Consider the following 21,147-nt stretch of genomic DNA (forward strand, 5'->3'; position numbering starts at 1 on the left):
TAAATCAGGAAAACGCGATGTGTGCAAGACCCTAAGTTCCTCTGGCAAGTGCCGAACAATAGAAGGGATATGGGAGCAACTCCTCTCCATTTAGTACGCACTATCGTTGCTCAGCAATATAGGAATGCGGGTCGACAGGGGGGACAAAAAGAGGAACAAAATGCTATTGTCTCTGGATGGATTGGATGGATCCACTCCCCCGAAAAGGCAAAGAAACAGAGAAGGATAAAGAGAGGGAGAGAGAGATGGGAGGGTCCTGCTGTCACATTTCACCTACAATGTCTCACTCCTCCGCCCGAGGAAATCCTATGCTTATCAAAACGGTTATTAATAAGGCCTTGTGTTGCATGGGAGGGACTCTGAAGCACATAAAAATTTAATCTCGGGGATGCTCTCCAGGCGATTTAGTCTGATGTCTCAATTTGACGGGATTTATAAAGGCGATCGTCTTTAGGACTAAAATAATCTTCCTTTAAGAGGTGACACAAACGAAATAGAAATGAACAACAATTTATCTAATAAAATAGTTGTAATCGTACGCATAAGATGATGGAATTATATAACATGTTAACAGAAGAGTGGTGTGTGGGACAGAGGCAGACTTAGGAATTTAAAGTGTTCCAGGCCGATGCGTAAAAAGCGCACCGCGCTTCCAAGCGCACAGATGGAAAGTGACATCTGGAGAAGAAGTAAAATTGAATTAGAAGCTGGTGTCCCCTCTCTGTGTCTGCAAAGGGGAAAAAAGCAACACAAAAGGACGTGAGGGATTCAATCTGCTGTATTCAGGCTTAGTCATGATTCTGTTTTTGAAGTATAGCCCCGTTAGTCTGGTCTTGTACTGAATGATTGTTACGTAAGGCTGTGAGGGAAAGTAACACTGTTTCCATTAAATTCTTTGGAATAAGACGTGAAACATGAAAATATTGAGATATTTAGATTTAAGTTTTAAAGTGTGTGCCATTTTGTGCTAAACATTTCTGTTATTTTCCATGATCCTTGACTGTTTTCTTTCAGATACACAAGCCAGCTTCCGAAGAGCTGTGTTCGTCTCTCCTGGCCTCTGCGGCCCCTCTGTGCCTTTATCTGCGCTTCCCAAGTGACCAAGAGACAAGCCAACGGATTAACATAAAAATCTTATTCTGGGGGATAAGATTAGGAAACATATTACCCTCAAACGCGGCCTTGGCACGAGCGAGAGCCAGGCAAGGAATCAATTACTAAATTACTCCAACCTCTAAGTCGACATTAACGCTGAGAAATGCCATCGACCGGTTCTGAAATAAGATTTCGCTAAGATGTGATCATTAAATCTCTTGCCAGTGTTCAAGAATTTGATTCATAAAATCGTCTGAAATGAGATGGAATTAAATTCTTATCGGAGCTCTTGTCATCGTTTCATCCCGCGCTGTTTAACGGTGGTCAATGGCCTTCATGAGATTTTCCCTGTAAATAAACTTAGTAATTGAATCCTCCTCTCGGCGACACATTGTTTGGTTGTTATTAATTTATTGCAGTCATGCAGGAGGACGGATGGGGCATGCAGGCCTGCGCCTGGCCGCAGTGTTTCTGCGCTTTTTTTTAAATAGCAGACACCAAAACAACGGCATGTATTAAAGTTAAGCTAAAATGAAACCCTGAAACGCATTTTTTTTTAAGTCCCCTGAATTTCAACCCCAGTGGGGTCAAGACATATTTTATTTAGCATACCCCCCCCCCCCCCCCCCCCCCCCCCCCCCCCCCCCACCCCCACTACCTCCCCCCACATTAGCAATTGACAATTATTAGTCCCAGCCTCATAAATCAGTTGCGTGACCCGTTATTATTGTTGAATTGAATAGCTGTTGGGGAAGTGAGGGTCAGTGTCATTAACTTGCCTCCACAGCCACCCCTTGTCACCCCCCACACCACCCTCGGGCCCCCTGAAGGCATTTGGCCCTCTATACAAGGACCTGCTGGATAATAATGCCGTGTGGTCGTCCCTAAAAGCTTAATCACACATGCATTAAGCGGCAGACAGCAGCCTTTTGTGCGCACGTAGGTTTACTGGAATTAAGCGATTAATGGTCATCTGAGCGGCAGGCGACAAGGCCGCGCATCGAGAATGATGGAGCGATTTTTAATGTCAGAAGGAGGGAAGAGAGAGTTGGAGCGGAGGCGTTTGGGTGAAAGGAAGGAAGGAAATGGGGAGGGAGAACCGGGCAGCAATTACAGTAGCCCGTTTCTCCCAATCCATCATAAAACGTCAAGGTCATTGTGTATTACGTTGATTATGATACGAGGCTTTGTGATGTTTATTACACACCCCTGCTTCCACATTATAATATGCAAAAAATAGCACGTGTAAACACCTGCTATCAATTTCTAAAGCTGCTAATTTGTTTCGCCTCCCTCCCTCTTTTCACACTTTCATATCCCTTTGATGTGTTATGACTAAACACATGGCCTCACATTAGCCTGTTTTGCCCCCAGCCTCCATCTGCATAAACCACCAGGCAGCTCATATGAATTATGATTTCCATATAGTCAAAAGAGAACCAACAAGGCTCCCCAAATAATCCAAACACGCACACAACAGGGCTCCCCAAATACATTGTTTCCTATATAAATGATATGTCAGTGACAATAATTAACTTATCAGACATAAGCCTACATGGTTAAGTGAATGATTAGGGTGGCAGTAGCAATAATTTAATATGGTTACAAAGCTTTGACTTGCATCACAAGGACAGACATCCTAGCTCAAGCATATTTTTGAGGCATTAATACATCTGTCACCTGTAAATACAGGTGTTTGGATTTTTTTTATGTTAGATTTATGTTGGACTGGTGAAGTTATCTTTTTAGCTTTGTGACAGAAGTACTGAATGTATAAACGTACTTAGTTTAGCCCTTCAGTGGTAACATTTTGTTAAATGTTAATAAAATAAAATATCAAAAGAGTCAGCGAAAAATAGTGCAATTACAATTTAAGTCATTTTTGGGAGAAAATGAATTAATTTTTAAGTTCATGTATCCACTTTTTTTTTTTTTGAAAAGTTGGGATATTCAACACAGAGCTGCGTCATCTATTTTAACAACACGTTTAAAAAGTTTTCTGTTGTTTTCTTTTTCTTTTTCTAATTTGAGGCATCCTTATTTTCCTTATCCTTGTTTTTGTTTATTAATGTTCTGGATTTTAATAGTGGCTAACCAATTTGGACTGACTGCAGAGGTATATTTCTCAATTGAACTCACAAATATTGTGTTGATCCCCTGGTAAATTTTGCAATCCAAAAAATGAACAGAAAATGTAAGAAAAATGAATAATTGTAGTCATTACAGGCTGGTCCTTATTACAACAGATTTGAAGGAGCCTCTGACCGGACACAGTCTGGCACACTCTGACACTGTGTTGTGCAAACTAAAGCTGTAATATTATCCATGTTTAGCAACTTATGCAACATTTTGTTTTGCACAGTTAGCTCTTTGAACCACAGAAGAAACCATTGTAATCAGTTTGCTCAGTTTATTCAGGTCTCTGTTTCTGTCCAAAAAAATAAATGCAAAGAAGGTTGGACTTTTCATCATAAAACTTTATAAGATATGCAACACCTTGCTGAAAATCTTGAAGCTTTCCCAGCAGTTATTTGGTCATTATTTCTGTTTTACCACTATTGTGATACATGTTGAGCAACCAGTGTTCAATTAAGACTAGTCAAATGGATTGTTTGTTAAAAAAAAACAAACAAACAAACAAAAAAAAACATAAAGAAATATAACAGTCAGGAACATTTTTACAGTGGAGAGGTTGTCAACCTCAGGTATGTCGTCAATCCCTTGCACTGCTATAAAATCCTAATAAATGTCAGATGGAGGTCGGAGGATGGAACAATCAGCACTTTTGTGACACAAGACCAACAATCGTTAACCGTTTCTTCATGTCTAAGTGGCAATAATGTAGCACTGCAATATTTCACCAAATCGGTTTAAAATACACACCACCTGATTGATGCCAGAAAACAAACATGGAGAGAATTAAATGTATTCTTATAATAACACAACTCTCGGTCTCACAGGTGCCATTTTGTTGATTGTTGAAGTTAACGCAACACATTGTGAAACAGATCCCTTTTTCAACATGACCTTTAGAGACCTAATTTTTATTATTCTTTCATGCAGTTGCTCTCCCAATTACTAGTGGTTGCATGTTTTATAAATATAAATATTGGCCATTGTGATTTGAATAAAAACTTACATAGGAGTCGTATTTGGGAGAACTTTGTCAACATCATACGGACATGGGTAAAACTTACATGAAAAAAAGATGGTTTTTGAATGGTAAATTTTGTATAAGTCATTTGGATGAGTTGAATCCCTAAGACTCACCTCCTCAGTAGATAAGATACGATAAGCTAAGCTAAGCTAAGCTACGATAAAATAAGCTAAGCTAAGCTATGATAAAATAAGATAAGCTAAACTAAGCTAAGCTATGATAAAATAAGATAAGCTAAACTAAGCTAAGCTATGATAAGATAAGCTAAGCGAAGCGAAGAGAAGAGGAACTGGTCCTTATCTTAAGAACTCAACAAAAATTCAACATCATGCTAACGTTTTAACTTAACAGTCCTAGCAAGTGTCTATTTGTAAAATATAAAGTGACTACTTACGCAATGATAACATTTCTCTTTTGTTGTTTTGCTGTCTATATGCTTTAGCTGGAGTTAGCATCTCTAAGCTTACTTACTTTCATCTTAAAGGCCTAGTGTAAATTATTTGGCTTTTTATTAGCAAAATTCAAGTATTGGTTCCATAAAAATGCATTTTACCAAAGTCTAATCACAATTGCATCAAAAGGAAAGCATTCTCACCTTAGAATTAGTTATTTTTAGATACATAGTTGGCGGTGCACCCAACCTAAGGCTGCCATGTTACATCGTCATCTTTGAATATGGTATCTTAAAGGGGACAAACATATTAGCCTTACACGTTTTACAAGTGAATCCCTGTGTATTGGAGGAGGAGAAACAAGCAACAATGACTGCAGATCATTCATACCAAGCTAAGCTGAACTTTCATTAAAATAGAGGACAGTCAATACTCTTTGCCCCACGAGAGGGATGAGAAATAGCCAAGAATAGAAAAAGAAATAATAACTGGAAGCAAACAAAAATCTAGATTGGAGTAACATTTACTAGATGGAGACAATTCATGAGGGAGAGGGTATTCAGAACTGACACAGAGGTTGGAGCTTTCTGTTAGACCGGTAAGTTTACTCAACCTAACAGTGAAGTTTATCTTGGGGTTATGTTACAAACAGGGCAGGTAGACCAGCAACTACTTTTACCTCCCGTTTGAGTTGGATAACTTACTGTTACTGCTATATAAAACAGTAGAGACAGTTAACTTGTTAATCAGCCAACAGTGGATGAGCTCCATTGCAATAGTTTTCAGTTGCCAAAGGGGACTACGTCCTTCTTTCATATATATTTTCCAAGAGTTTTTCTTCATATTTAATCGTTTATTTTAGTTGATATGCAAAAAGGGATAGGGCTTGAAGTCCTCCCTCTAGTTATATGATTTCACATGATGACATTAGTTTTTAGGATTAAAATTGTACCAAATTCTGTAGTGTACATGAAGCTTGTAACTTATCAGCATAAAAAACAAAACAGTTATGTATCGTTCTGTACCTCATCACCTTAGGAGACACCTGTGCAGATGTTGACATTTTCACATTTGTGAATCTCTGTATCTAAGAGGATATAACATGCTTAAAGAGCGAGGTGCCAGAGAGCACTACTCGGCTGTTTGCATGCAATTAGTGCCTCACTAGTAATTGTCACACACTGGGGTTTAAAAAAAATCCCCATAGATATGTTTATAAAACAGACTGATTGTGTTACATGTAAGTTCAGCTGCAGTCAGAGTGACAATATGGAATGAAACTGAGGAGTGATAATATTAGATTAGATTAGTGATAATATCAGCCAGTGGTACTTAAAATTGGATAATTTCACTGTGTTATTTGCAGGGATTGTAAGCCATAACTAACTCTACAAATCATTAATACCACAATCATTAAACCTTATAATTAGTTAGATCAGTTGATGACTTTTGGAAAAATGTTTAAGATATATTAGGGTAGTCCATTATTGACCACAATAAAAGAACCAGTTATCTTACTGTCTTTTACTTTGTTTCTTTAATTTGTCTCTATGTTTTTTATCAAATCAAATCAAACTTTGTTTGTATAGCACTTTTCATACAAAAGCATATCAAAGTGCTTCACATTTAAAAACACACACACACACACACACACACACACACACACACACACACACACGTTACGTTACCCACACATGCACACAACCCAACCTTTCCCCTGACCATTGATGCCAAAATAAAAACGAATAACTTTTGGATTCTGTCATCTGTATGTCGCTTGACACATTTTCTTGAATGGTTTAAGATACAAAGCAACAGACTTTGTATCGAGTTTAATCATACATCTTTAAACAGACGGATTCTGAAATCCTCATTTCTTTTCATGAACTCAAACTTCACATTGCTAAACTGTATATTAGACAAGGGGAAGTTAAGTTCCTTAAATTACATGGACACTGTCACCATTGCTCTTCCTCAGAGAAGCCATCTGTATTGACAGCAGAGGGTGATTTATGTCGCCATGACTACCATCCAATGGCAAAGCTTGTTGATCAATCAAACTTAATTTGATTGGATGGAATCCTTAAAGAACCACCAGATGGGAGCCATCAGAGTTGGTCTGTCCGCTGCAGACTTTGATTCACTTCCTGTTCCCAGAAGGCCGCTGTCTGGGCTCTGAAGGATGATGCTGCACCACAGAGCTGGAAGAGAAAGATTCGGTGTTCTGGCTAAAATCAATACATGTGGATAGTAAACAAGAACAGTTCCCTGATTTTTATTGTTTTATAATAGTTTTACTGATGTTCCTGTTACTGAGCTGCACTGTCGGAGCACGTTTTTACTCTGCCTGGCAAATTATTTCTGTATTTTTCATTTTGTCAACAAATCAATAGACCAAAATAATGAGTTTATTGTACATGTAAGCATTTTCTGGAACACAAAATTGATTCAGCTTTGGTTTATTTTGGAAAAAGGTACGTACTGTTTAAGATCAGTTTCACAAACAAGTTGTCCTGCTGCAGGAAACATTCATAAGAACATGATTCTCACAGATATTCATTCGTAGGGAAACTTTTTAGGACTATATTTGTTGGATTTAATTTGAAATATCACCGTTAAACAGCTTGTAAAAATATGCATACAGCATCATCGTCATCATCATTATCATTATCATCAAGTGTGGCTTGTTACCCTAACATCTTAACAAATAGCATATTTATCAAATAGCTAAAATCAACAACATGTTTGTACGTGTTTGGAGATCCTTCAGCAGTTTGTGTAATTATATTTCCTGGTAACTTTAAAGATATGATTTGCACTGTTGCTTTTCATCTTTTATTCTGTTTATTATATTTTATATGTCATATCTATACAGAGGTATATTAAGTGTGCTCCTTTCATATGTCTTACGGTGTGCTGATGTGTGCGGCTGAACAAAATTTAGCTGTGCCTGGCATAATGACAATAAAGATCTTGTATTTGATTTTTGATTTGACACAGTTCAAACTTTGAGAGGAACAAAGTTTGTAATTTCAAGGCAATTTAAGACCTTTAAGAGGAATGTGTACCAACTTGTTTTTTGCTAATCTAAAGTTTTACCTTTTGGTGAATAAATTATGTAAAATTTTTAATAATCTGACAAGATTTTGGTCCCAAAAACTTTCTGGGTCTTTTCAATGAAGGGAGGTTGACCTTCATGTTTGAATGTACCTTTGGTTGCATAATAGTCCATGCAGAGCGTAAAAGAAGTTAAACACTTTCAGGGGTGTTACAAGTGTATTTGTAGCTAAATTGAGCTATAGCTCAATAGACTATTTGATTACAGCAGGCTGCTCTCTTTGTCCCAGCAAATCACCAAACACACATAGACTGATGACCAAAGAATGTCTTGCTTCTATACATGTAGCAACTTTCCCCCTTTCAACTTGTTAGATATAATTTTTTTTTTCTCTTTCATTTATTACATCACAAACCAAAACAGCTGACACTCATGTTAAGTTGGGAATTGGACAGCTTCACAGCTCTGCGCATTTCATTTGTGTTGCATGCTTTACCTGAGACACAACCTGTCCCTTGTGGTTATTCTCTTTTTTTTTTTTTCCAGATCCAACTCCCTGAGGGGTCTGTGGGGTATATGCAGTGTCAAAGCCAGTTTGAGCCAGTGGCTTTTACACATCCAGAAGCTACACCATGTAATGTAATGCAAAGCTAAAATATTGTCCAACAACCTTTCCCTTTGGAAACATTGTTGCTTGTCATGGTTGGTTGTAAAATACATGACTCGGTTTGGATGAAAATAGAAACATCGTAAAGACAATAGAAAAACATTCTTAATCCTAAATATAAGATACAAGGTCATAGGTTCATATTGCTTGAATAGTTCTTCATGTAAAACAGGCAATATAAAATAACATAATCAAGCAGGTTCTGCACCTTTTATGACAAATGGGTATGTTTACATGATGTTTTTTAATTCGAAATTAAATAATTCGGAAATAACGTAATCTCCTACAAGTTTACATGAAAATAATAAATCCGAATAGAGGTTTACATGAAACACGTCCTTACTGTCTATGGTCCTTACAGTCTATAGTTCTTACTTAATTCCTCTTTAGAGTGGTGGGTTGGGAAGGGCTCTGATTGGGCAGAGGGTGCACGGGACATTTGACGTATACCGAAAAATAACCAAAGTTCGTTCCCTACTTCTCGTCTTTTCAGCCGTAACTTGTAAAAACTACAAAATAAGCATATGAGCATACTACTTCACTTTTTTCAGCAACAAAGAGGCAAAACAACATGCATCATCAGGACAAGACAAGGTAATGAGCAGAACGACCGGGATTAACTTGGAGCGGAACGAAGGTCTACATGACAGAGGAATTAAATAGTTGTAATAGAAACTTACATTAGGAATTAAGTGTTTACATGGTCACTTTTCATCAGTTTAAAGCAGAATTAACTTTTACACTTTTTTTTGTTATTGTGGGGAAATGTATGTATTACACATTTCATTTTAAAACTGGGCTGCATGTGAAAATACATACTAAATAAACCAAAGTCAGTCATTGAAAATATCAGATGTTCTCTGATGGTGATTAACTGAATAAACTCTTTTCTATTGGGATTTTTTAATAGGTTTTTTTTTTTTTGTTTTTTGTTTTTTTTTTTTTTATTATTATTTTGCCATTGAAATAGGCTATCACTTTAAAAAAAAAAAAAAAAAAAAGTAGCTTTTGAATACCTTTAGACTCACATTGCATAAATCTCTTTTGTCCTCCATTGTTAAATGCCAGAATATCAAATTGAACTGACTACTGTATGAAATTTCTAGCGTCATGTCCAACCCTCCTGTTGTTTATATTTTAAGAAACATACCTACCTCTCAGCACCTTATGCACAGAAAAAATATTGTTTAAAAATGTTACTATTAAAATTATTCAAAGGTTGTAAGAGAAGACAAGAGAGACATTTATTGTTTTTATGTTCAGTGTCAGGTGTTGCAAAGTTGATGTGCCAGTAATACGTGCAATAAATATTTATATTGGAAAAAAATCGTGAGAGAATCGTGATCTCAATTCTAGGCAAAAAAATCGTGATTCTCATTTTATCCAGAATCGTGCAGCCCTACTGTCATGTATCTGCATTTAAGTGATGACCACCCTGAAAGTTTTGGTCCACACAAATATCTTTAAATTCTCTAACATATGCAGTAGCACCTTAGGCAATCCGAAGACATTAACATAGTCTCTTAAGTAACGTTACACCAAATTCTTTATGTTGTCGGGATGAAAATGTACACTGTCTTCAAATCATAGATATCTATTTAAGACTGCATTGTATTCCACCCAGAACAATAATTGAGATATTTTACTTTACTTAAATGGAGCTGAATCACCAGCGTGGTTGGAAATAATGCAGATTATTCTAGCTGTGAGCAAACAAATAGTGCATCTTTATCCTTTTTTTTTTTTCTTATCTATCATTTCAGTGTGGTGTATCGTCCCTCCTCTGCCTCTCCTGTGGGAGCTTGACGTGACAAATAGCTAGATCTGCACTTTTCTGCAGCAAAAACCAACATGCCCCTCATCATCGCTGGGTGCAAATTTGATCAGAACACACCCAGGATCCCTCAGCTGCCTGATGATGAATTGGCGTATTAGGAACGATGTTTATGCATCAGGCCAGCACTCCCTTGAAAATGACAGCAAATTGCTTTTCAGACAAATCTCTGGTCAGGGAATCCACTGAGTGGCAATAAATTGAACCTTCTTCATGGATCTCATGTGTTCCAGGAAAGCTTGTCATAGAGGGAAAATATGGTCCTTAATAGACTCCAGTTTGCAGGTGTGAAATTAGCGGATTTCACCAAGGCAAAGTTTAACTCCGAAAGTGTTACAACAGGACAATCATTAACTTGTCATTATTGGATTAAGACATTTGAAAAAAGCTGTATTAACCAAACAAAACACTGAAATATTTTATTTGTATTTTAATGCACCATGTCAGATGTAATGTCCTGCAGATGAAAAAGCTGTATTAACCAAACAAAACACTGACATTTTTTATTTGTATTTTAATGCACCATGTCAGATGTAATGTCCTGCAGATGAAAAAGCTGTATTAACCAAACAAAACACTGAAATTTTTTATTTGTATTTTAATGCACCATGTCAGATGTAATGTCCTGCAGATGGAGCGATTTTTTTTTTTTTTAAGTTAGGAGTACAACTCAGCTGTTCATATGGCTTATATGAATTAACGTCAGTGTTGGTCTCTGGCTTGAGCTGGTCCAGGTCCACACTGAAGCCTCAGAATAAAAACCAATAGCCCTGGGCTCATATAGAACAGCAGTGAGAAGACAGCAGGACCCATAAGAGGAGCAATAAAGCTAATGTGATCAAAGAAAATGGCTCTCTGAATAGAAGTGGGATGAAAGTCATACCACTGAAATCAGGGTTTGCAGGACCTTGCAGAGGTGACAGCATGATGAAATTTCTATTGGATTTTCTGAAAGTGGAAGCAAAGTAACCTTAAATCACCACTATCCATGTGTTGGATATGAAATTGATAGGCTATATGTGTTCAGGTGGTAAATTATATGGGTGATAATTGGTAAGATTGCTGGAGTGTATATGAACAGCACCTAAAACTTTAGAAAATGTTGCATATACATTTACTTACGTCAGTCTTGTTCCATTTGGCAAACTATATGTGTACTTTATTCACACTAAAAAAAAGCTTAAATCCCCTAAAACCTGAATGAGTCTCTAGATTATTATTATCACTATCCAGTTTTAAGGCTCCTCCTACTTTTCTATCTATCTATCTATCTATCTATCTATCTATATATATATATATATATATATATATATATATATATATATATATATATATATATATATATATATATGTATATATAAAATGGTGCTCTCTGCTCAAAAAAGTAAAGAGAACACTAAAGTCACACATTAATACTAGTAACACTTTATTCTTTCAATAGTTGAATGTGCTGACAACAAAATCACACATAAATTATCAAGGAAAATCAAATGTATCAACCCCTGGAGATCTGGATTTGGAGTTATACTCAAAATTAAAGTGGAAAAACACACTACAGGCTGATCTAACTTTGATGTTATGTCCTTTAAACAAGTCAAAATGAGGCTCAGTAGTGTGTGTGGCCTCTGCGTGTCTGTATGACCTCCCTACAGTGCCTGGGCATGCTCTTTATGAGGCCTCGGATGTTCTCCTGAGTGATATCCTCCCAGACCTGGACTAAAGCATCTGCCAACTCCTGCACAGTCTGTGGTGCAGCTTGGCGTTGGTGGATGGAGCGAGACATGATGTTCCAGATGTGCTCACTTGGATTCAGGTCTGGGGAACGGGTGGGCCAGTCCATAACATCAATGCCTTCATGTTGCAGAAACTGCTGATACACTCCAGCCACATGAGGTCTAGCATTGTATTGCATTAGGAGGAACCCAGGGCCACTGCCAAACTGATCATGCTGGAGGATGTTGCATGCAGTAGAACCACGGCGTCTCCAGACTCTGTCACGTCTGTCACATGTGCTCAGTGAGAACCTGCTTTCATCTGTGAAGAGCACAGGGTGCCACTGGTGAACTTGCCAAACTTGGTGTTGTCTGACAAATGCTAAACGTCCTGCACGGTGTTGGGCTGTAAGCATAACCTCCACCTGTGGACGTTGGGCCCTCATACCACCCTCATGGAGTCTGTTTCTTACTGTTTGAGCAGACACATGCACATTTGTGGCCTGCTGGAGTTCATTTTGCAGGACTCTGGCAGTGCTCCTCCTGTTCCTCTTTGCACAAAGAAGGAGGTAGCGGTCCTGCTGCTGGGTTGTTGCCCTCCCACGGCCTCCACCATGTCTCCTGATGTACTGGCCTGTATCCTGGTAGCGCCTCCATGCTCTGGACACTACGCTGACAGACACAGCAAACCTTCTTGCCACAGCTCAGATTGATGTGCCATCCTGGATGAGCTGCACTACCTGAGCCACTTTTGTGGGTTGTAGACTCCGTCTCATGCTACCACTAGAGTGAAAGCACCGCCAGCATTCAAAATTGACCAAAACATCAGTCAGCATAGGAACTGAGAAGTGGTCTGTGGTCACCACCTGCAGAACCACTCCTTTATTGGGTGTGTCTTGCCAATTGGCTATAATTTCCACCTGTTGTCTATTCCATTTGCACAACAGTATGTGAAATTGATTGTCAATCCGTGTTGCTTGGATTGACTTGGAGTTACATTGTGTTGTTTAAGGGTTCCCTTCATTTTTTGAGCAGTATATATATATATATATATATATATATATATATATATATATATATATATATATATATATATATATATATATATATATATATATTTTTAAACCTGAATGTCTGTGTGATTTAATTCCAGGGAAGGAACTAACTATGCTAACACTTCAGCTAGCTGTTTTACAGTTCATATCGGATGTCAGATTTGATGAGAATGAATTCAAGAAAACATGTTAATTCATGTTGTGATTCAGTTAGGATAACTCTGCTAATGACAAAGCTGACAAACATGGTTATTACAGTGATGCAAAGGAACCAAGGCTAGTCAAGTTCATTATGAGTTCAAACATGAGTTTAAAAAGTATTACAATGGTCTTGACAAAAGGTTTGGTACAATTGTGTGATTTAGAAAACAGCTTATGAACTGACGACATGATATGATCTGCAGAGGTTTTGTGTCACCTACACAACCAAAGCTGAATATCAATGAAATATGACACATTATGAGTGCTTTATGTAAGTTTTACATTCAAATCATGAACTTCAATGGAAACACTCGTCATCACTTTTGATCTGTTGTCCGTCCTGTCAGCCATTCAGTTCCAAGGTCTTGTTTGTTGCTTTTTAAAAGCAATCACAAAATGCCCACCAGTCTAAAGACCAGCGTTTGTCCACCCTCCTCTTCCTCTCCGTGTTTGCAGGTTTGCATCTGAATCATGGGGTTGGTGGGGGCCTGAGCGCTCAGCCACGTGGACCAGATTGATGTCATTGTCTCGGCACACTGACCTTTGCTGTAATACCCACGGCAGACATCACAAACTCTCACATCAATTTAGTCCAATTGGATGTGGCATGTCTTGGCTAACTCAATTTGTGGAGAAATGCACCTGTCTCTGCCTTCCCTCCCTATAGATTTACTCAAGGGGTAGGGGGAGGATGAGGTGGTACTGAAGGGAAGAGAAAAGGAGACTGAGGGGAGGGCTTTTGGAGTGAGCTGGCTTCTGATCTACTCCCCTTCCCCCTTCCTCCTCACCCCCACAAACACTCAACCATATGCATATAAACACCAACTTCTTTCTCTCTTTCTCCCAGCTCTTTTCCCTTGGCCATACTCTGCAGATGCAGCACCACTGCAGCAACACACACCATGAACACACTGTGTTTATGTGAGTGTGTGTGTTTTCCAAGGTCTGGGCAGAGCGTCTGGGAGGAGCAGAAGGAGAGCCATTAGCCCAGCGGTAATCAGATTAGAGCAACGCTAAAGGGGGATGTGAATTTAAACAGCCAGCAGAGAGAAGAAGAGGAAAAGTTGGAGGTGTTATTAAGGTTGTTCATTACCGGTACTCATATGATCTGTGTGTGTGTGTGTGTGTGTGTGTGCCTGTGTATGCAGCATGGCGAAGTGTGGCCTGCAAGGTCACTTTTCTATGCTGCAGATATGGATTTGACCTGCTGTCCAGTATGCATGTTCTCACCCTCTTAGGTTTTTTTGTGCTCAATTGAGGACCTTAACGTTCAGGATTAGGTTTATGTTAGGTTTAGGCTTTTGTGGTTAGGGAATGCATTAGAGCACTGCGAGTTCTCAGAGAGATAAAGTTGCAAAAGTGTGTGGTGGTGGTGTGTTTCCGAGTTTGTGTGCATCTTTTATGCAAAGTGTGCAAGCTGTCAGTGATGAATAATATGTGTTGGGATCTGAGCATTAGGTAATGAGCAGCGTGCTGTGAGGTGAGGCTGAAGCACTCCATCTGCACAAACATACTGTTTACTTGTAAACAAAAACACATTTGTTTTACTGCCCTCGTCAGGACCTATAGTCCCTCACTGTCCACCGATCCACAGCACAATCAAAATCTTGAGTGAACCATGCACTTTTATAAACACTGAAGTGTCTGAGAGATGTTGTTTGCAGTGCTGAACTAATAAAGAATTTCTTAGTAGCTCTGCAAACCCTTTTAAGTTTTCAAGCCCACTTTAGATTGTTATTTTGGTTTTTTTGTGACATATTCTCTGTTAAAAGCATTTCATATCTCTCAGGATCTGAAGATAAAAACAGAACTGAAACCATCAGGGTTGCTTTTTTTTGCTGCAGAATTACTTATTTAGTCTAACCCATAAATTTAAAATACATCAACTTTTCCACCTTTTTAAATATTACTCTTAGATGTATCATATCCGTATGCTTTTGTTTTCCCAGTGTAAGTATGCACCCCATTAAACCAGATACCAAAATGATGAGCAAAGCATCACACCAAACCTAAACAAATTAAATAGGGAGTGGAGAGGATGCTGGGTAGTAGTGATCCTGGGTGAATAACAGTGGAAATTCATATAATTTCCTTCTGCCATTCTGATGGGTAATGTGAGATCGCTAGCTAACAAAATGGATGCGCTTGAAATGCTAAAAAGGTCTCAAAATGAATACAGGGCATGCAGTATTATGGAGATGGTTGACTGAACACATGGACTCTAATGTGTCTGTGCACTGCTTTAAGACTGTATGAGCAGACTGCAATACAAAAGTCATCAGATAGCCATGTGGAGGTGGAATTGCAGTGCTGATAGTGCCATTCTTGATGTGTCTCTGTAAAACAGAATATTTCCACAAGAAACATGGAATTGTTAGCTGTGCGTTTTCAGCCATATAATTTACCCAGCGTTTACCTGTGTTACTCTGTAGTGGTTCATATCACACTTTTTGGGGTTTTTTTTCTTCTTTTTAAATAACAGTATAGACTTCATTAATAGAAAGAATAATAAGCTTATTCATAATAAATAAGATACTTAACATGTGTGTGTGTGTGTGTGTGCTTTTATTCTATTACCACTGCCTAGGACTTTATGTTTTACCTGCCTGTTTGTCTGTTTTTGTTCAAAATAACTCAAAAAGTTATGGACAGATTTTCATGAACTTTTCAGGAATTGTTGGAAATGTGAAAATGAAAAACTGATTTAATTTTGTTGGTGATCCGGATCACCGTTTGGATCCAGGAATTTTTTTTTAAAAAAGATTCTTTAACATTGTGAGGTCGGGCCATTGGCCATTGGCCATTGGCGGACGTTTGCGCTCTCTGAATGCCATCCTAAAACCTAACCTAATACTAGAAAAGCGCTTGGATTGCTCTGATGGAAAATCAGTGTAGATCCAAAACTCACTTTCTGTTTGTCTAAGTATTATTAGACTAGTAAGTTAGTTCTTTACCTTTTGTACAAATGTGATGTACTTGTTATCTCTTCGCCAGTGTTTAATCAAAATAATGGCAGTAAGTGCCTCATGAGCTGCAGAAGCTTGCAATATAAGTCTGTCTTTATTTAGCTGAATTTATTTAGAAGCTAAATATGACTAGATGAAGTTAATTGGCTACAGACCAAAACTAAACGACTTTCTAAACATCTAAGTTGGGCTATTTTGCATGCAATAATTGCATTTCCTAAACCATATTTTTATGGTTATGAGCTGCTACTATTTTCACATGAGTTGAATCCTGCATGTTAAAAAATGATGCAGCTTATGTATGGAATTTTACTGTAACAAGTCATTTTGCAGTTTATCCATGCAACTGCATTGTGAAAAACAAATGAAGAAATGCATTAGATGCAGCCTTCAAGCCAATAAATGGCTGAGATAGAGCTGCTGCACGCTCGGTTAAGGTGCAGTTCACATTCAGGTGAGTTCAATGGCCCTAAAATGACAAGAATTCGTGTAAATATTAAGGAAGTAACAGAATTAGCAACTGGTCTGGTTGAGTTTTATGGTTTTCATACACTGTTCGATAGGAAGATGTTATACTGTAATGTCCTATGGGCAAAGGGCTGTTGCTGGTGTTTTAATACCAAAAGGTTATTGACATGAGTTGTGCCAAAGTTACTGTTTCATTTAATACTTAAAACTATCATTTATGTAATATCTGTCTTGGCAGTTCTTGTTATGTGTGAGTCTTTCTTTTTTTTTTTTTCTTTTTATGTTTGTGAGCATCATGTATGGCAACTGTAATTTTCCAACGGTGTTGCGTGGTCTGTGGGAAGAGACAGGTTTAGCGCCCCATATGGCCTAAAGTTACCTAGTTTCTCTTTAAGCTTGATCAAGTTTGGGTTGAGTAGTATGTGCTATTTTATTTTATTTTATTTCATATCATTTAGTCTTATTCCTATCTTTTTTAAGATTTGTGTTCTGTCATCTCATGAATGCTCAGAATGGGGGAAGTCAAGATTTGATGCAATTTGTTGGTTTTCCTCAACTCGGCTGTTTATTGTAAATTGGCTTGAATTGATGTGTCTGTAAAGTTCCCTGAGATGACATTGTTTCAAAGTGGCACTATATAAATAAAGCTGAACTGAATTAAATTGAATTGTTTTGGTTAAAATTGTCTTCCGTCTCACTTGCATGTCTTCTGTTTATCTTCTGAAACAGTGACAGGTTTTTTTTTTTTAAAATCATGATCTTTCTCTGATGTTATCCAAACGATTTTGTTACCTAAACTAAAAGATGAATAGTCTTCACTTCAAAAATGCCTTTTAACTTCATCAAAGCACAAAAAAGCATTACACCTGTAACTTTTTAGCTGCGACTCTGATGCAACAAAGCAGTAAATGGTTTCACATGGGAAACACAAAAACTGCCACAGAGTTTACATGATATGAAGTAATCTTAGCCCTGGATCTCCTAGAATTCAAATTTCCAGTCCTGTTAAGTTCAGTGACTTATTATACCACCATCCCTCCAGTGTAATAAAATACATCTCTCATGGTGCTTATGCTTGTTGTATCAGTGTTTGCTGAAAACTATGTAAGCAACGTCTCTAGAAATGTAAAATGACACCATTTGGACCAGAGAATGTGATGCAGTCAGCTTGTTCTGCAGATTGTCCAATAATAATTTTAAAAGAAACATTCTTATTCTGTTGAATGCTTCACATATTTTTGTTCTCTTTTGATTCTCTAACCCTTTAAGAAAAAGAGTAAATTAATTATTAACATTTTAGAACAGTAGTTTGAAAACCCTTTCAGCCTTTGTGCACTCTTACAAAATGATGCTGAAATACATTTGTAGGCCTTATAGATTTTGCCAGCAGTGATATTGACAGGGGAGTCAATAAGCCAGCAGGGTAAAGATGAACCTAACCTTACTATTCACTTAACATTGACTCGAGTTGAATCTCTTGGACAACACAGTGAAAAGAGCGTGGCCCATGAAAACATGAAGCTGCCAGCATCTCATGATGCCTGTGGTATTTATGTGTTTACAGTAGTGAGATTTCTAAACTCAGCTATATACATGAGATGTCTCCCTTGACAGAGCAAATCTGTCTGGCAAAAATAAGTCATGCAGATTGCTGTTCTGTATGCTGAGATGCTGGATAGGACAGGTTAAATAAAAAAAAAATAAAAAAAATAAAAAAAACTTTATTCCGACAAATATTTGTAACTAAAGTTAGTTTGAATTTGACAAGCTACTTACTGTCTTAAGCATCACCTTTCATTTGCAGTATTTTATCTAAATGTCTGACTATTTTAGTTTATTAATAAAAGAAAATCAGTAACTTTATTACAACTTGATTAGGTTTGTGGAACATATAATCTGTTACTGAATTACAACTAAAGTTTAATTCTGGATCACTTGAAGCTTAAAACTACAACAGAATTGATCAGCTGAATAAAAGCAGGCCATGGAAATAGAACATCATCCTCCAAGATTGGCACAATCTGTAAGGCTCTGCAGTCTGGGTGATCCTCAACACTACAGTATTCAAGTTGGAACATGCCACAAAGTCAGGAATGATTTTCAAAGATTTCTTAAAGCCTTTAAGAGCTGAAGTTCTGAGTTGATCTTACCAGATATCTCAGCAATATCTTTCTCAAAGTTTTTTTAGCAGGATTTCCCTGCTTTTACTAATTTTATGTCTATTGGTAAATTTACTAATCCAGAGGCCTTATGCAACCATAATTTCATGTAAAAACAAAACAGACTTTCTAAAGAAATAAAGAAAGATGGGACTCACCAAATAGACTCTAACTCCTGAGCATAAGCTCATCTCAGATGGATAGAAAGACAATGATTACAAGCGTGGTGGTCAGATGAGTCCACCCTTTGAACTGCTTTTGAGAGAAAGTGAATGTGGTTTCTTTGCACTGATGGGGCTGCATTGTGTATATCAGGGCCAATTTGCATGGATAACTTACATATGTCTGGAAGTATTTTCAATGCAGAGATGTACTGTAATTTCTAGAGATATATTGGCATTATGATGACATTTTCTCCCAAGTGAGTCACTGTTTTAACATCTCTTGTTCAGATAAAACCTTTTATAAGAACTTCATTGACTACAAGTTTTATAGAAATTTCATAGTATTGTGAGTTGCAAATATAGGGAGTTGATTATGAAACTGCTGATTTATAATGATTAATTTGTATAAGTCACCCAGTCATTTGATATCATACATGGCAATTGATCATGGGCACAATTTATCAAGTCTTAAGTCAAGCATGTTAATCAAAGAATAATAAATGGATTTTGGGGCAAATGTCTGGCTGACCTACTCCAGAGGGCATGAGGTCAAACAAACAAACAAATGAATAGCTAAGGAGTTAGTGAAATGAAAAGTGTGGTTTTGGTGAAGGATTTTCAACAATTTAGTCACCCAGGGATTGTTCCTACACATACCTACAAACTGAGCCTATAAACACCTCTCTGTTTTAGAAAAAATGGATGATATACAATGACAACTCTAAACTGGGTAACTGAAATCTTACTTCATGTCTCAGTGTAGAATGTAAAATGACTTTTTATTAAACTAGAAGAAGTGAATGACTGAATTAAAGTAGATAATCAACAAGGGGTTACCCTGAAGCAGAGGTGCTGTCTGTTGCTATGGTTACCTGCAGATTGATACTGACAGATAGATACCTATAGATCTGGTAACATAGCTATTTAAAGCATCTGGCTAGAGTTGAAACTCTCCTTTCAGCGTTCTTGTAGCTAATTTTGAGGACATTTTATTTGTAAGAGCAGTAGAATTTTTAACCAGTCATGAAATCAACACACTGCAATAACACTGCCTGACTGCACGAGTCATGGAATACTAATACTAATGCTAATGCTAATGCTAATGCTAATGCTAATACTAATGCTAATACTAATACTAATAGTAATTTAGTAGTAGTTTAATTTCTGAGTGGTACTGTACCACTTTTGAGTGTTTATACTTTTGTGTCATTATGTAGGTACTTTGTTAAGGCAAAACACTTTTTTTTTTTACTTTTTGTTGTTGTTGCTAAATACTTTTCCTTTATTCGTATGATTTCCAGAGCAACTGAGATGGAATTTTGTTCCATTGTCCCTGCAACAGTGAATAATGCTAAAGGACAATAAAGAGAAGCCTAAGATCTGACTTTCAGCAGCCACATAAAAGCTGTCACTAAGACACTTTCTAGTAACTCAGAACCATCAACAGAAGTGAAAGTTTAGTCTCCCACAAAGACCAGGAGAAACTCATCCTTGCATTCATCTCCAGTAGACTGGATTACTGTAATGGTCTTGAAACAGGACTTCCTAAAAAGAGCATTAAACATCTGCAACTCATCCAGAATTCTGCTGCTAGAGCTTTAACTAGAACCAAGAGGTCTGAACACATCACATCAGTTTTAAAACCTTCACACTGGTTTCCAGTTAGTCACAGGATAGATTTTAAAACCCTGCGGATTGTTTACAAATCCCAGAATGGTTTAGGACCCAAATACATCTGCAATATGTTCAGAGAATATAAACCAAGCAGAGCTCTTCGATCCAAAGACTTAGGTCAACTAGTCCAGACCAGAGTCCAGACAAAACATGGAGAAACAGCATTTCGCTGTTACGCTGCAAACAAGTGGAATAAACTGCCAGTGGAGATTAAACTTTCACCAAATGTAGAAACTTTTAAATCCAGGTGAAAAACATTTATTTTCTCATGCGCCTATGCATGAAATCTGCACAGCAACTTTTAACTAGTTTTGTTTTTAATTATTTTAATATAATTTGTGATTTTATTGTAATTTTGCTATTTGTGTTGTCTTTTACGCTTTTTTTTTTTTTTAAACCATCTGTATTGTTTTTAATGTGTCATGTAAAGAACTTTGAATTGTCTTGTACATGAAAGGTGCTATACAAATACACTTGCCTTGCCTTGACTGAGTCTATCTGTGCCAGACATCAACACCGTGGTGATTTAGTCACACAACTTTATG

This window comes from Telmatherina bonti (genome assembly GCF_933228915.1).
Source record: "Telmatherina bonti genome assembly, chromosome: 12".
Taxonomy (NCBI): domain Eukaryota; kingdom Metazoa; phylum Chordata; class Actinopteri; order Atheriniformes; family Telmatherinidae; genus Telmatherina; species Telmatherina bonti.